Source organism: Xenopus laevis, chromosome 2L (genome assembly GCF_017654675.1).
Source record: "Xenopus laevis strain J_2021 chromosome 2L, Xenopus_laevis_v10.1, whole genome shotgun sequence".
In the NCBI taxonomy this organism is placed as follows: Eukaryota; Metazoa; Chordata; class Amphibia; order Anura; family Pipidae; genus Xenopus; species Xenopus laevis.
This window is the reverse complement of record NC_054373.1, coordinates 61,363,099-61,381,755: the sequence shown is the minus strand read 5'-3', so window position 1 is coordinate 61,381,755 and position 18,657 is coordinate 61,363,099.

The following is an 18,657-nucleotide window of genomic DNA, read 5'->3' as shown; positions in this document are numbered from 1 at the left end:
TTTCCGCGAAATGGGACAGATTCTCTCATCACTAGTGCTTCCTGCATGTGAAAGCATGCCCATTTGGTCATAGGAAGATTGGCTGCCATCAGACCCAGAAATGACAAATTCTCCAGCTAACACTTAGCTCTGAAGACAGAAGTTTTTGACTGTCACTCTCATGTGTTCTACCTTCTGGGGAGGTAACCTGACCATATTTTCCCTGTTATTATACAGGGCTGTGAGATAAGCTGCAGCTGACTTTTTTCAAGTTGACCAACCAGCCGTGTGACCGTAGAAAAGTAATTGCCAACTCTCAGTGTGCCAGCAATGTCTCTGAAGACTTGGCAAACAGAAATATATCATCTAGATCAGTGCTGTCCAACTTCTATGGTACTGAGGGCCGGAATTTTTCCAATCTACATGGTGGAAGGCTGATAACGGAAGCCAATGTTAGCCACTCCCTGTTTTTAGACCACACCCGCTTTAAACCACATCCATGTTACCACAAGACCATGTCCACATTATAGCACACCAAAAAACCAAATGGTTGGTGCTCACTGCAGGGATCAGGGCCGGAACTAGTGGTAGGCAGAGTAGGCGGCTGTCTAGGGCACCATAATTGATTATTTAATCATTTGTTTCAGTAATCATGGTCACCCAGTTGGGTGGAATCCATCTCCTTCTCCCTCTTGCTGGCAAGTAATAGCTCCTTCTGTGCGGTGCACCGCGATGTGCGTACATGCGTCAATGACGTCACTGATATGTTGGATGACAGAGAGAGAGGCAGAGAGCTGGCTGCCTACTCGGTGTGGCTCTCGCTGCTCTCAGCCTTGCACAGTTGCACTATTACTGTAAAGTGTGATGCTTCCTGCTGGCACAGCCAGGTACAGATTTGGGGCCCATATGTTTGCTGTTGCTGCTGGGCAGGTACATAAATACTTGGGGGCAATATGATGTGATCAGATTTATTTTTGGCTGCTACTGACACAGGTAAAGATTGGGGGCGATATGATGGTTGTAGGAGGGCTTTATGATGAATGGCTGCTGAGCTTGCTGGTACAGGTACAGGGGGCAGTAATATAAATGAAAAAATGTTGTACACTTTCTTGCTCTCTTTATTTAAAAAACATCATGGTAAGGAGCGAAATGGTAATGCGGGACAGTGGAGCACTGATTGAAGCTCTTGCCTAGGGTGCTGAACTACCTTGTGCCTGCCCTGGCAAGGATGTCACTCATATGGGGAAAAAGCTAAGTCATATTAAGACATACCCATAAATCCATATGCCTCCTCCTCCCCTGTGTATAATACAGTACCCCAGCATATGATAAAACACCTTAGGGGCCACTAACAATAATTTTCAAATGCTAACAAACCCCCAGAACAAATACCAAAGTATGACACACACAGGGAGCATAGGGAAGGCAGAACAGAGCAGGAGACAGGAATCAGGACCAGTCTAATATGTACTACATACAGTGACACAGTGCTGGTGCTCCATTAGCATTTTGAATAAGGTGTGAACAGGTGAACAATGTAGGCAGTTTCAGTCTGGGTCTCAGGTGTGAACAGTACAGGCCTTTAGGGGAGTGAACAATAGAGGTGTCACAAGTGTGAACAATGCAGGGGGATCACAGGTGTGAACAATGCAAGGGATTAGTCTGAATTTGAGGTTTAGACAATGCAGGGGCAAATTAATCTCTGTAGTGATACCTTTTAAAGTTTGCATATGGTAAACAGACACAGCAGGCAGACTTTGATGTGGAGGGCCACATGAGGGGGGGGGGTCGCCAGTTGGACAGCCCTGATCTAGATCATGCCAAATTGCAAGCCTGTGCTTCCTTAGTTCGGCTATAAATGTTAACAACACCATGGTAAATGTCCGATGAGAAGTGGACAGGCCAAAAGGTAGACAGAGAAATTGGAAATACCTGTGCCCAACTGCAAAGTGTAGAAAACAAAAGTGTGTTTTGCAAATCTCCTTGCTGAATTTCTGAAATAATTTTATTTGCAGACTACTTTTGAATTTTCATAGTCTCACCCAGGTATTTACCTTCTTTAGGCCAAATACTGACCTCTAACCTCCCGAGGCATTTTTCATAAGAAACAGAAGAGAGTAAATCCCTATCTGAAACTGGCACTGGAACTACCACTACTTGAACTAGCAGTATTTGAATGTTTTCTTCTAAGGTTACTGTGCCATACTCTGCCTGCCCTATGCTCCTTGTGTATGCAATACTCTGCCTGCCCTGTGCTGCCTGTGTGTACCATACTCCGCCTGCCCTATGCTACTTGTGTGTGCCATACTCTGCCTGCCCTGTGCTGCCTGTGTGTGCCATACTCTGCCTGTCCTATGCTCCTTGTGTGTGCCATACTCTGCCTGCCCTGTGCTCCATGTGTGTGCCATACTCTGCCTGTCCTATGCTCCCTGTGTGTGCCATAATCTGCCTGCCCTATGCTCCCTGTGTGTGTCATACTCTGTCTGGGTGTGCCATACTCTGTGTGTGGGAGGTGAACCTGGTGGGGTTTGTTAGCTTTTGGAAATCTTTTTAATAAAAAAAGTAAACAAACTTGTTTCAAGCCAGAGAGCCCTTCTTTTACAAACATATACTGCCATTGATCTCAACTCTAGATGGTACTGTCAACTGCTGCTTCAGACATAAAAGCCATAGCCATCATGAGTTCAGCCAGACCAGCACTAATGTCAGTTGTTTCAGAACCTTTCGTGATAACCTTATATAAACTGCTAATACAGCCATGACACTTCATGGCCACTTTTCATGTCAGCAGATGATACAGATCCACCATTTTGGCAATTAAATTATTAGACATTGTGGTAAGGGTGCTGGGAGTTTTTATCTGTTTGCTTTGGGGATGGACTTGTTTATCTTGGGTAATTTTGGCAGGGCAAACACCTACATTTATCAGGGCTGCTCCTGCCATGAGGCAAGGTGAGAACCTTGCCTCAGACGGCATGGAGCGGCCAGTTATCAGGGGCGGCAAAAAGCCGCCTCTGGTAACTTTAAGAGCGGAATTTTTTAAAATGGAAATTTGGCTCTGCTAGAGCAGCGAGTGCAATATTACTCACAGCACTAGCGATGCGGCCCTCTGGACCCACTCTGAAGCTAAAAGTTGAAAGCGGGAGGGGGTTTGGCATCGGGGCTGCTGCCTCAGGGGCAGTTGTCCCTGAACGCTGCTGATAGTAATGCTGATATGAAGTGGCCAGGAAATAATGTTGTTACTTCAGAAGTACTCGTCCCTTTGTGATGACTGTAATGAACAAGATGCCACCTTGTGGAACATGTTTGCTCTGAATTTCTATGTATAATACTCTGCAACTAAAAGCAAACAAAATCAATAGTCCTTTTGGTTTTGAGATCTAGTAGAGAAAGAATTTCTTCTATAATACTGTAGTTAGAAAGAGAACACAATATATAATGTAAAACAGAGCGCCCCAACCCCTACCCCCCCCCCCCCGCTTTCACAAGTCCCGCAAGCACGCACAAATGCGCCAGATCGCTGGGGAGCTGTGGTTCCCCAGTGCTCCCTAGAAATGCAGCTGGGTGGCCAGGTATTTCAACCTGATAGAGGGACACAGGACTCTAATGCCCTCTAGTGGCTAGACTAATCAAGAAAATATTGTAATACATAAGACTTGAAAATGACAACATGAAAGTGAGATTTTTGTTTTCTACAGTAAAAAAGGGTGCACTCAAGATTGAGAGACAATTTTATTGCTTCTTAAAGTCAAGTATGTATTCTGATATTTTCTTGATAGTCTAGCCACTAGATGGAATTAGAGTCCTGTGTCCTCTATCAGGTTGAAATACTATACGTACAATGTAGTCAGATTTAACAGTCACACAAAGTCAAATGAGGGGATGTAGGTAATTGGCACTGGCCTAGACACATGCCAGTAATGAATCCAACAAACGTGAAAGAAAGCAAATACCTGATTATGCAGCAAACGGATGGCCCTTATGAGGAAGGGGCATGCGGTCCGAAGCGTTTTATCAATTGTAAAGTGTAAGCCACACTAAAATGTATTATTGGATGATAAGTGATACAAGAGATTTGGGTTGGATAGATTAGTGATGTGCAGGTCAAAAAAATCTTTACCGGCAGTGACCCTAACCCAACCCCTGAGAACCGCACTCTACCCTAACCCACCATGAGCTCCTACTTATATACCCGCTGTGACAGAATGGGGCAAAGCATGCCAACATGTGAATATTTAAAAAGGAGCACATCTGGCAGAATTGGGGATATGCAGAATAAAGTTCAGCCCGCACCTGCCCGCATACTGTGTGCGGCAGTCAGCAGGTAAACATGTGGGTCATGTGGGCTTCAGGTCGACCTGCATATCACTACTATAGTTCATCTGTGTAATGTATTTCAGCACAGACTGTAACAGTAATTTACTAAGTCTCCAGGCTTCTGCCTAGGATCTGTCTGCGCTTAGCACCTTGTGTCGTATAACAAATCCACCAGAGTGGACACAGGCAAGTGGTATCCTTAACACCTTAATGTTAATGTTATCAGTAGGCCTTACCAATTCCTTCATATATACATTTCTCAGGAAAGTGTTAGTAGTACTAGCATATGCCAAATAATGTACAGAACCAGTACCCTATTTATATACTGTCCCTTCCAGAAAATACATGCTCTCTGTGGCTCCACTGATTTGGCTCAGATTAAGGATTAGAGTTTTTTATACCTCAAATGAACTCACTTGAATTTGAATGGTATCTTATTTAAGAAAAAACTTGAATGGAAAAAACTTGATTCTGCGAGTCTTAGTTGTGAAACCCAAAAACTCAAATCAATTGAGTTTCCCGCAGGAAAAAACCTGAATCACACGATTTGGCTGTTAGCATTTTCAAATGGTTCAAGGGATCTCTGCCATTGACTTCTACATGACTTCATCAGGTTTTAGATTGTATTTTTGGATTCAAGCTATTTCCAGGGTCAGGGTATAATAAACCTCTAAAAAATGTGAGTTTTTTTTTTAATCCAAAAATGTTTTGACCAGAAAAATAAACTTTAAAACTTGAATCTTTCTGGAAAACACAACTCAAACTTTAATAAATAACCCCCTAAATGTGTAGAGTTTGTGACCACTGATCTCAGCATTGCTTGCAGAAACAAATACCCCTTCCAGGTAAGACAAAGAAATTATATAGTTACATACATTTAGTACATACATTTTTAAAAAGGACAATGATCTAGATTAAATTCAATGATCAAACTCATTGTTCGTCTTATGACAACTCATTGAACTGTATGGGAAATCTAGAACTGAGTTAGGAGTAGAGTCCGTTTCTCTGAAATGAATCTGGCTAATTACTTGGAATGAATTATTGTGCTTTTGTTTAACCTGGCTAATTTATTGTCTTACTGACCCTAAGGCTGTTCTTTGGCCTTGTGATGGCACATTCAAACACTACTTACAGACACCGTTAGCCAAATAAGCATTACAATTGCCCTGTGTCATGCACCATAACATTATAATGGTATTAATCACCAGAATTTATCCAAATTGGAATCAGCTTGTGTATTCTGACCCCTTATCTATGATTATTTTCTCTACATCTTCACATCTGACAGAGAGAATCAACAGAAGTGGGTGCTGACACAGGAAGAAGGTAATAGCCATTCCCTATAGAGTCCTAATCCAACAAGTTGTTTGCTTTCTGTGTGTAATAATAAAACAGTTCCTTGTATTAGACGGCAATTAAACTGCATTACTGCATATTGCTGGCAATACAAACTTATCGGGGTATTTAGTAGTAGTTAGTAGTTAAAGAATGGTAATTCAAAATTAAAATCTGGAAACCCCCAAGTCCCAAGCATTCTGGATAACAGATTCCTTCACTGTAGTAATTAGCAGACAGGCACTCTTACTGGCACGGGGGCATAAGTGCAGAGTTCCCATGTGTGTTTATCAGAGCATCAAGTGGGAAGTTGTAGTAGAAGCAGACGGCACTTTTGGTGAAAGCAGCATTAGGATCAGAACTGACAGGCTGGGCCCTGGAAGTAAAGTGAGGAACTGGATCTATTACACAGAGTAGTTATCGGTTTCAGCACAGCTAATTTTACTAGTACCAAGAACTAGAAGGGGGGTATGGATGGGATTTAGATGAGACCCAAAATGGCTAAGCTCCAGCAGTTGGCTTGTGGTTCCTGGTTATCCCCATATTTTCCACGGCCTAGTTTAGAACCTCATAGATAGGGTGTATGGGCCCAAGTGCAACCCCCTGCCTGTAGTTACATTATTGAAGGCTCCAGGAGAGATGCTGTAAACCCCCACCCCAGCATGAACTAATTCCCCCAATTATACACCTATACAATTAATTGCAGAGCAGGTATGATGATGTGTTGTATATATACATATCAACTAAGGACCTCCAGCTGTTGTTGAACTACAACTTCCAGCATTCCTGGAAGTTCCAGCCTACTCTTGGAGTCCTACTTTAAAAGCAAATGAATGGCTACAGGTTGGGCACCACATTTAAAGTGTTACCATCACCACCTTATATGCTTATATGTATCTGTTTTACCTGCCCTATCATATTGCTGCTCTCTACTGTAATACCAGCAGCCATACTGTGAGTGAGCCATATGTATGCATAAACACATTGCAGGGGCACGGGCACCACAAAATTAAAACTCAAAGTCCCATCTGTGTTCTTTTGGGATTTTTTCCCGTTTGGATAAAATTTTTTAGTTATTTTCCGACCGTTTGCTCTTCCATTCTTTCCCATCTAGTATTCATTCCTCATCCCCTATTGAACGACTCTCTTCTCACCTGTTGTATCTTCTTTTCTGCCCTTTGCCTTCTACTCTCACTTTCTCTGACATTCCATGTATGCTCTTGCCTTAATTTCCTTTTTTGCTCTTTTCTTCTTTCCCTACTTCCTTTCTTTACTTTTATTCTCTACTTCCAACCCACTGGATCTATTCACAGATTTCTTCTGCTGTACCAGGTAACATTTCTGTTTTCTCTCTTTGAGATGAGCAGCACCATTAGCACCAATCTTTCATTTCCGCATGCTCAGAGCTAAACTAATAGCATCATGGTCATCAGGAGGGGGACGCAAGGAGATTGGTCAGTTGACAGGATGTTGATGTTCTGCTTAATGTGGTCATATAATTCCTCAGTGACTTCTGATATCACTAATATATTATCCTTTATCATACATGAATGATACTCCAAGTTCCCTTTATAATGCAGCCTGCAGACTTTTGCCTTTATGTGGTCACTTAACCCTTCAGTGACTTTGTACCTCCTTATAATTTACAGTAGGGTTCATTATGCCTTATAATACGAGTGATACTCATAAATTATACATTAACCCCTGCTATCTTTTGCCTGGGTGAAGCTTCAAAGCTCACTTGCCATTACATTTAGGGGGTTTGGACTGAGAGCCAACCCTCAGGTCTGACACACTGGGAGGAAAAGGACCAAATTAATGAGGAGCCTGCCATAAGTGGCTGCAGTTCAACCTGCAATAGTGTACTCTGTGCTGTAGGCTGATTCTGGCACAAAATACCATTTGTGGCTGCTACATACAGATAATAGGGGATGGTACTGCTTTTTTCAAATAGAGAGTATTTTCTTATAATAGCCCCATAAACATGAAACCCCCTAAGTGGCGAATATATCTACGTATATCTGTTATCCCTATACTGCAGCAAGTCACTCAATACTATTATCCTTCAGGGTAAAAACACACTGAGCAACTAAAAGCAACTACTTGTCACGACTACAAAATAGACAATAGTGATAATTGGCTTTGCTAAGAAACTACGGTGGTTATTTACTAAAAAAAACCTTACATTTATTTTTATTAAACCAAACTGGACCAAACTACCATTCATGATTTTATCTTATTTATCAATAAAATATCTTTAACAAGTCGGGTCTGGAAAAAAATCTATAAAAGTGAAAACTGTAATCGTGCAAATTTTTGAGATGCCCAAACTGCTTGGGTTTTTTTGGGTTGTCGCCTATTGGATGAACCCCAGCGCAGACCAAAATATCTTCAAATTGTAAAAGGAACATCTGCCATTGACTTGTACATGACTTAGACAGGACTGAGATGGCAGGGCCCTGCTAATTATAGAATATGAGGCCCCGTGTTTTCTAATGGCAGCCCTATCAAGAAGGCAATGGACTATTTAATGCATGTTTTTCTAAACAATGCTTCTTAATTCTTTCATATATTATCCACTTTTTAAGTATAAGCTTAAGTAAGAAAAAAGTAAGCTACAATAATAAAACAACATCTACACATATCAGTACCCAGTTGTGTTCACTGTTCAGCAAGTGTTCTGATTGTAAACCATCATGTCATGACAATGCACGGTTGCAGAGCCTTTGTCTTCTGTCAAGACTCTTTTGTCACCTGCTGCAGCTATACTCGCAATTGATCTAACATCTACAGTTTGTTTTGCCAAATATTCCAAGTTTCTCCTCAGTAGATAATCAGAAACCACAGGTGTTGATCAATAATTACTATGCATTGTAGGAGTTCCACCTGGTCAGTAAAAATTAAGTTTGATACAAATGTTATTAATCGGCCAGAAAGATAAAAATATAGGACGGCTTTTTCTTGTTTTTTTTTTCACAAAGGTGGCAACCCTAGCAATAGGTGCTAGCAAGGATCAGTTGACTTTGTGTCATTTTATTTTATGGAAGATCTTGTGGGGCTGGAGGGAATTGGTCATTGGAGTTGGTGTTGGAGAGCTGTTGTATAGAGTCTTCAGTAGTAATGAATGATTCACTATGCATGCAAACCAGTAAGAAGCTCCCTTTCACTCTGATTAAATTTCTCAGATAAAAAGCACACAAATGTCATCCCAAAATATTTCTAGAAATCTAGTTATAGATCGCCCTGTCTTCATCCATTCCTATTTTCAGCAGGGAGGAATTCATATTCCTATCCTAAGATGATCATTACAGAAGAACCTAAAGTTCCCATTCACTGTTGGCAATTCAGTAAGCATAATTCTACTGAACCAGACTAGACATTTTTTTAATTATATCAGACAATGAAATAATATGGTTTCAACAAATCTGCCTCTTGTTATTGTGTAAATGCAGATTTGTTGAAATTTGGCCAGAGATACTAATAGAAAGCAAGAATTGTCATTCACGTGAACACTGGTTGTGCCCCACATAAGCGCAATATTTAATTCAGCACATTAGCATGAGCATTTTATAATAATATACTCTTACATAAAATAAAGGACGGTTCAGAAATCACCATTCTTGTGATACTGCCAGTGCGACACCATTATATATTACTGGCATATGCACATTCAATGCTGAGGCTGCTTCTAATGGTAAAAAGTGTTATAGTGTACTAGTACAAACGCTCTAAAGCTCTAAGATGTAACAATGATACAGAGATCATTTATATCAAATAACTACTAGATACAATGTGCCATATTAAAGGGGAACTCCACAAAAACATAACATAATCTTTTTGAAAAGTAAACATAATTCAGTCACATCCGATTTGTCTTGGCGCAGAGCGTCGGATCGAGGACAAGCGTGGGGAAATCTCCCCTTGTAGTTGTACCCTTAAGGGGTAGCCACAGGAGCAGCATTATTACTGGAAAAACAGATTGATACATCTGGAAGGATAAATCAGTGCTGCTACTGACCACTAGATGGAGATTGAAGTGAAAAAGTTGTAATGTGCAAAAGTGCTTAGAAGAGCACCCTGAGCAATTTTACATTCATTTTATTTAAAGTTTGCATATCCTTAAAGTACAATGCACATTCACATGTCGTGCCTTTTGGTGCACAATGTTCCTCCTGCTGATTCACACACCAGGGCCGGGCCGAGTCAACCGGGCACCATAGGCAACCCAGTTAACCAACCAAGCAAGCATGCACCATAACAGAGGGGGAGGGCAACGAAGGGGAGGGAGGAAGGGTAGGGGAAGGAGGTAGTGGCAAACATCAGAGGGGAGGAACGGTGGTAGGAAGGTGAGTGTGACAGAAGAGGGAGGCAAGAGGGGAGCAAATCCAGTCTAGGAGTAGGCAGAAGACCCCTGAACAGGCACCTGCCCAGCACCCCCTACCCCTAGTTCCGGCCCTGTCACACACACACACACATTAAAGGGTGCTTGCATACCTTTCCTTGTTAACTGGGACAAATGTTTGTGCCTCTGGAATCTGTTTCAAATATTCTGGGAAATAATGTTATATCACAGGTAACAAAATAATAATTGCCTCTGGCAATATATGTCAAATAAGTGGGGGTTTAACCCGACATTCAATTCTTTTAATGTAGAGAGCACATTTGAAGTCTATACACTGACAAATACCCCCACCCTCACCCCGTCTGTGGTGTAAGGGTGGGGCTGCCCCCCTGGTCCTTTAGTTTGAAAGGACCAGCTAAATGTTCAAAAAAGTTGTACATAACACAGCAGTTCAAATTTCCCACATAAACTAGCATTATGCCATCAGCATCCCTGTTTAATTTCCCAACTCTCTTCCATATCTCGAGCTCCACAAACTTACCTGGGTGGGCTTAAGGCATGTCAGCAATCAAAATGCTTTCATCCAGGCTAAGCACACATGAAAATAGACACATTAGACAATATCCAACTGTTGTGCTTGTAGAAAGTGCCCCTGGAAAACTGAGTTACTGCTGGAATAGGGAGTTTTCATAGAGCGCATCATATAGATATGGGGTGCTGCTTGTTGGGTGTATGGAACAATATTCCTAACACATTTTTGGACACAATTAATTTATCTTAATACAAAAGTAATATTTTTTGTCCTGAATGAGAACAAAACAAAGTTTGTGCTCAAAATGATATTGTAAAATCACAAACTATATTCTGTAAAAGTAAAGGTTCTCTCAAAACTATTGTTATTATTGAATTATATATAGGTATTTTAGATGGTAACATTGTATGTATTTAAATTATACACTCTAGATACAAATGTGCTTTTTAACCCTTTCACTTGAACTTCTAAGCTTTTTCCACTTACAGATCTATTTTTTAGCCACTGAAAGCTGCACACATGGGTATTTGTTGTATTTTAATGAATAATGTTCACTTAATGGGTGTGAGATGAATATATTTATATTTTTTTATAACTATAATAGAGTGGTATTATTTACATGGGATGTTTTATTATATTTCCACCCTGATTGGATGAGGGGGTTATTTAATGATGGGCCTCACTTCCTGTCATTATCCTGACGACGGCTCTAAGTGAGTCGAAACGCATTGATACACCATTACCAAATAAAGACTTATTGATACACGCTTGATGGCGGCTGCTGTGAGTGCTTTCGTGGACTGCTATTTTGTTTAAAGGGTAAGGCATTTTTCAGTAGCAGTATGCACAAAATGTCTCTGTCTTAAATATATTGATTATGGGTTGAGTGCAGAGGACCTCTTGTATTTGTATATATAGTTGACTATATATATATATATATATATATATATATATATATATATATATATATGTGTGTATGTATATATATATATATATATATATATATATATATATATATATATATATATATACACACACACACACACAAAATATAATCATCAGAATGGACCAGCACAAAATTTTAAATCAACGATTTTTAGAAACATCACTTATGTATCCAACGTTTTGGCCCTCAAGGGATCCTTGATTTTGGAGTGCTGGTCCATTTTGAAGATTGTACATTACAATTGACCAAAGCACCCACTATTGATTGCTAGAGTAAGAGTGCGGGTACTTTCAAAACATATATATATATATATATATATATATATATATATATATATATATATATACATATATATATATATATATATATATATATATATATATATATATATATATATATATATATATATATATATATATATATATATGGGGTAATTTATGTTTCTCCTGGACAGTACAGACAGAGTACTAAGGGGCACAAGATTTGGCATTATTAATTAAAAAAACACCAGTAGTCACCAAGGCCTACACATTGTACTACAAAAACTTTGTTTGCACATAATCATTTCCAAGTACTCATTAGTACTGCTCATAAGGCCTACACAGTCCCAAGTCTCTGGAGTGGCTGAATCTTGTGGCTATATCTATTATGTAGTAGTTGAACTATAATTAACTCATGAGATTGTGCATGAGGCCTACAAGTGTAGTACTATAGAGATTTTGCATGCACACTAATCACCTGTACAATCAAATAGCAGATACTATCTACTGGTCACTAGTTTAAAAGCAAATATCCCATTGGTTTCCATGGGTTACTGCAAACTTTGGCAAACTTTTTGCCTTCAATTACATATGGGGGTTAGTGTCAATTTTGTTCACATGATGAATTTTGTGATATGTAATCTTACTTTCTGTAATAAGCAGACAAGACAGATCACTCATTGCATACATATGTACCTTCCCCAACTTTAAGGAACAGTAACATCGAAAAATTTGAGTATTTTAAAGTTATCCCGTTATAGTTAGCATACATGTGACACTTGGAAATAAATTGTGAGGTCATTTTTTACATACAGTGCCTTTTAAAGTGAAAGCTGAGCAACAAATGAATCAAACCTTTGTATGCTGTACTCTAGTAATTAAGGGGGGAATTTGTGTTCTGGATTTAAGATAATTTTAATAGTTTAGACTACCCATAAGCTTCTGGTGTGACAGTAATTTTTCAGCAACTGTATCAGGTTAATTGTTTAGTCGATGTTTGGATAACAGGTTTATGCTTGGTGTGTAAAGGGAAATGAGGAGTCCTCCTTAGTAGTGTGTACACACTCACGACATTAATCGTTTCATTTGATTCATATTTTAATTGTTCATCTGCTTCCAACAGGCTTCATTTTATTACAGTGGTGGTAGATAAAGTCATATGATAAAGGTTGGGAACCCTCTCAGCCTGCATAATAATTTACTCCACTTTCAACAAAAAAGATAACAGTGGTATGTCTTCCATTGACACTGGAGTGTTTTCTGAACAAAGATTTTTAGTGAAGCAGTATTCAGTTGTATGGGATTAAATCAAATGTGAACAATTGGCTGTTCCAATTGTAATTTTGATGATTCGAATGCATGTAAATGCTCAATACTCAAATCAGTTGAATTAGCTGGTTAAACTTCATAGGCAGGTCCAATCATTAGAAAAGGTACAGTATTTAAGGTATCCAGTTGTAAGTTGTGCTTCTGTTTGACTCTCCTCTGAAGAGAGACAGCAGTCAAAGCAACTCTCAAAAGATCTGAAAACAATAATTGTTCCGTATCATGGTTTAGGGGAAGGCTACAAAAAGCTATCTCAGAGGTTGAAACTGACAGTTTCAACTCAAAGGAATCAGGAAATGGAAGGCCACAGGCACAGTTGCTGTAAAACCCAGGTCTGGCAGGCCAAGAAAAATACAGGAGCGGCATATGAGGAGGATTGTGAGAATGGTTACAGACAACCCAAAGATCACCTCCTAAGACCCGCAAGAACATCTTGCTGCAGATGGTGTATCTGTAAATTGTTCTACAATTCAGCGCAATTTGCACAAAGAACATCTATATGATAGGGTGATGAGAAAGAAGCCCTTTCTGCACTCACGCCTCAAACAGAATCGCATGTTGTATGTAAAAGCTCATTTAGACAAGCCACAGTCATTTTGGAACAAAATGCTTTCGACTGATGAGACAAAATCACAAAAAGCACTTTGCATGGCGGAAGAAGAACACTGCATTCAGGGACCTTGTTAAAGTCGAGGGTCGGATGAATTCAACCCAAAATCAACAAATTCTTCAGGATAATGTTTAAGCATCAGTAACAAAGTTGAAGTTACACAGGGGTTGGATGTTCCAACAAGACAATGACCCTAAACACACTTCGAAATCTACAAAGGCATTTACGCAGAGGAAGTAGTACAATATTCTGGAATGGCCGTCACAGTCCCTCGACTTGAATATCATCAAAATCTATAGATTCATTTGAAGCAGGTTGTCCGTGCTCAGCAGCCATCAAATTTAATTTAACTGGAGAGAATTTGTATGGACAAATGGTCAAAAATATCATCAAAGGCTTTAGGAGGTGTCTAGAGGCTGTTACATTTGCAAAGGGAGGTCCAGCTAAGTATTGATGTAATATCTCTGTTGGGGTGCCCAAATTTATGCACCTGTCTAATTTTATTATGATACATATTGCATATTTTCTGTTAATCCAATTAACTTTATGTCACTGCTGAAATACTACTGTTTCCATAAGGCATGTTATATATTAAAAGGAAGTTGTTACTTTGAAAGCTCAGCCAATGATAAACAAAACTCCAAAGAATTAAGAGGGGTTCCCAAACTTTTTCATATGTATTACATGGTGTGGAGTGGATTGTTTGGGTGCTGTTCAAGCGGGAAATAATTTAGTGAAGAGAAGCATGAAGGCCACAGCACATTTGATTTGGGTGCCTGAGGGCAGTCCTTTATTTCAAGAATTCTGTGAAGTCTCTGTTCAAAGGTGCTAACTATTCACACCCCCCACCCCCAAAGAGTATTATAAAAGGCCATCTTTGTGAATTACACCCATACACGGAAAACAAAGGCCTTATCACCAGCCTGTCTGCTTTGACACAATTTCCGGTGGTCAGTTTAAACTGGTCCCCACCCCAGGACGTATTTGGAAATGTTAACTCTTAAGGTGGCCATAGATATAACAATTACAATCTTTCCTGGAAAAGATCTTTGTTTGTTTCAATACAGATGAGTAGAGCTGAATTGTTGTACAGGTACAAACAATAGAATTCTACCTGTATCTGACAATTCAGCACTAAAAATGGCCCGATGTCTGTGTGCCTTAAAAGCGGCCGATCAAAATTTTCCGGCTGGACCGATTGACAGGCCGACCGATATCCAAGTCTTCTGCAAGTCTCCGACTATACACGCATTGAATATTGTATAAAAATATGTTTCATACGATATTATCAGTGTGTCTATGGCCACCTTAAGGCTAATGACACAGGACTGACAATCAGCTTTTCTCTGTCTTCGTTTTCTATGAGTGTGCGCTCACAGGCTGACAGTGTGTCTGTCAGTTCACCAAGACAAAGGTGCCGATAGGAACGCATTTCGTAGAAAATGCAGACAGAGAAAATGATCAGCCCTGTGTGCCATAGGCTTTAAAGGTAAATAAGGATGCATTTAAATATATTGTTTGTGAGGGAAACACCTCTTTAAAGAGTTCCTCAATATACAAATAAAATCACCTACAAATTTCACCAAAAATGTGAATGTCAGTAACAGAGAGATATAAATATATTGTATTTGTGTGTGTGCACAAAAATATATAAAATTACTGTTCTTGAAGCGTCTTCCTTGTTATTTGTAAATCTGCTTCCTATGAAGAAACTAGAAAATTATCAGCACACGATTAATCTGAAGATGCCTTTTCCTTAGTATTAGTATTAGGATTCTATAATAATGTAGAATGGCTTTATTTAGTCCATGCCAGTTCGGTCATGAAATGGAAGGCATCCAGACTGCAGGGTCCAAGAAACTACCCATGGATAGGGCTTAGGAGAAGAAATATGGAGAGTGCTTCCGATTGCTTTCACCTTTTTAGGCAACGGAAACCAGAGTAGTGGGGGGAGAGAGGAAGATAAATATACCCAGCATTGTTGAGATTCCTGGCAATTTGAAGGGAGGGGAAACTACTAAAGGTTCAGAATTTCCCATGGTACATTCAGTAGACCCTCACACAGGGAGCTAATGGGTGGTCTTAGCCAGGGAACACAAGGAGAGATTATCCCAATTCCAGAACACGGTTATAATTCCATTTCCTACCCATAATTGCTAACAAATAGAATTAACAGTTTGAATCAATATTCACACACGTGCATGCACAAATTCGGGTTAATAAGGAGTGTGGCACTGAAAGGAAAATTAAGGAAAGCTCATTGGTTTCATGAAATATATATACTATGAACATGTTATAGAATATTACACCAGTAATACCTGCTTTACAATCCTTTCTGCATTCCCGTTTATATTATACATTGCTAATAAATGGTTTTCTGTGGTATTCTTATTTTAAATAGTGTTTTGAAATATTTTTTACTTTCTATGTGTTTTTGCTGTGGATATTATATATTTATGACTCAACCAGCAATTTTCCTGACTATACACACACATAATTGAACTTACAAATCAGTGTTTGCTGATGAAGCTGGTAGAACTGGCAGTTGACCAGTTGGGCATTTACACAAGGGTGTGAGGCATTTCGTCTGCCAAAACTGCATCTACATAGGTGCTCATCAATGTCACAAATTATAAGGTGCCCCCTCAGAGGGCAGGGAAGGCTAGATTTTTACTGGCCAGTGGACGTGACACACAGCACCGCTTTTCAAAAAAAGGGAAAGCAATACTTTCCATTAGGCTTTACTTGCTCTTCAAAATATGCAGTTTTAGATGTGCTAGCTGTCAACAAGTTGGAGGTAGGGATCATTTTACTCTGGCCTTCTCACACCCTGCTGTGTTTCCCTATAGCAGATAAAAGCCTTCTGATTAGCATATAAGGTCAGCACAGGAAAATAAATTCTTTATCAGGATTCCTATTCTATAGCTCTGCCAGTGACTCACCATACAAAAACAAATGCAAAAACACAATGGTTATATAAATGCTAAATATTTTGTAAGCCCAATGTGCCTCTGCAACTGGAGTTCACATTTACTGAAATGCACCGTTTACAATGTTTTCTTTTAAATGGAGACCTAGAACTGATGACTTGCCAAAGGTACTACAGTTCCCAGCATCCCCCGAAAGCCAAAAGCTGACGTTTCTGGCGTTCTATCAAGTTAAAGCAGGTTGCTGCATATTGTGCTAAATTGTAGCAACTTGTTTAAATAATGAAGACATTAACACCATCATTTTGCATACAGTATTTCACGTGCAAGGAACTATTGATTGTTACCAAGATATTCTGCCATTGTACATGTTGATATTATCTATCACATTCGGTGCTCCTTTAGCTCATAATTAATTTTAACTTATATGTCATACTGTCGTTTTAAAGGAACAGTAACTATAAAACATACAAGTGTTTTAAAGTAATATAAATATAATGTTGACCTGCACTGGTAAAACTGCTGTGTTTGCATCAGAAACACTACTATTGTTGAAATAAATATGCTGCTGTGTAGCAATGGGGGCAGCCATTCAAAGGAGAAAAGGCTCAGGTTACACAGCAGATAGCAGATCTGTAGAACATAATAGTGTTATCTGTTATCTACTATTTAACTGTGCCATATGACCTTTTTGTAAAAAATTTTTTTACACAGCAGCTTGTTTATACACTATAGTAGTGTTTCTGAATCACACAGATCAGTTTTACCAGTGCAGGTCAACAGTACATTATATTTTCATTAATTGAAAACACTTTCATTGTTTGGTCTTCCATTAAGTTGTTTTTCTAATTGTGCACTTCATGTGAACATATTATTATACCTGTCTTATGATTTTTTTTTCTGTTCACTGCATTCTGGCCACCCTCAAACTTCCCAGAATAAAATTATGCTCTTTATTTACTATTGCAGCTACAGTCATGATAGTTGAGCTGTGCATATTCAGGAATGTATTTGAGTAATCAGAGATGGGTCCTGTTGGTGTTGTATTATGTAAGCTGACATAAAGGACAAGTATTCAGCTGAAAACCAGGTATAACTTTTTGATATTGTTCTTGCGCAAGAGAAATGGGAAGATTTATCAAAGTCTGGAAATAGAATTTACCATTAATACATACCAAAGTGTCTACACAAAATGTGCACCGATGAGGCGCTTTCAAGATAAAACTTTCAGTGTTGAAAATGGAACATGATTTAACAAGAACCATTAGAGTGATGAGACACTGGGAGCATTTTCGCCCATGGGAAATTGCCTCTCCAGAGAGTAACAAAGCACCCAAAATAATATTGCCATTGGGACTCGCGGGAATTGTCATGGATAAAATACAGGTAATGGATCCATTATCCAGAAAACTGTTATCCAGAAAGCTCTTAAATTACGGAAAGCCCAACTCCTAAAGACTTCATTTTAATAAAAGAATTCACATTTTTAAAAATAATTTCCCTTTTCTCTTTTATAATAAAACAGTTGCTTGTACTTTATCCAAACTAAGATATTACTAAGATATTGATCCTTGTTGGGGGGGGGCAAAATAATCCTATTGGGTTCAAATAATGTTTAAATTACTTTTTAGCAGACTTAAGGTATGGAGATACAAAGAATGGAAAGCCCCAGGTCCCATACCTGTATATGAATAAGGGACAGCAAAGTTCAAAGGCAGTTTTGCACAGTAACACATTTTATTTTATTATATATTTAGTATGTATTGTTTAATGCACTGGACTGTCATTGTTTGTTGTATTTAAGCATTATTGCACTATTTGTTTAAGCACAAGTTTATTGTTATTTAAAAAATGATGAAATGATCATGGTACATTTCACTTCAGGTTGTACTTGTATAACTTTGTATGTGACAAATAAAGGAATCCATCTATCATATGTTTTACCTTATTTAGTCCACAATTTATTTTTCTAGGCCTCAACACTATTATATGTACTGTATAATTTCCATTCTTGACATAAAAACCGAATTTTCTTGTGTTAATAGTACCTGTGTTCCATATTTACAGGGTATTTCAAATG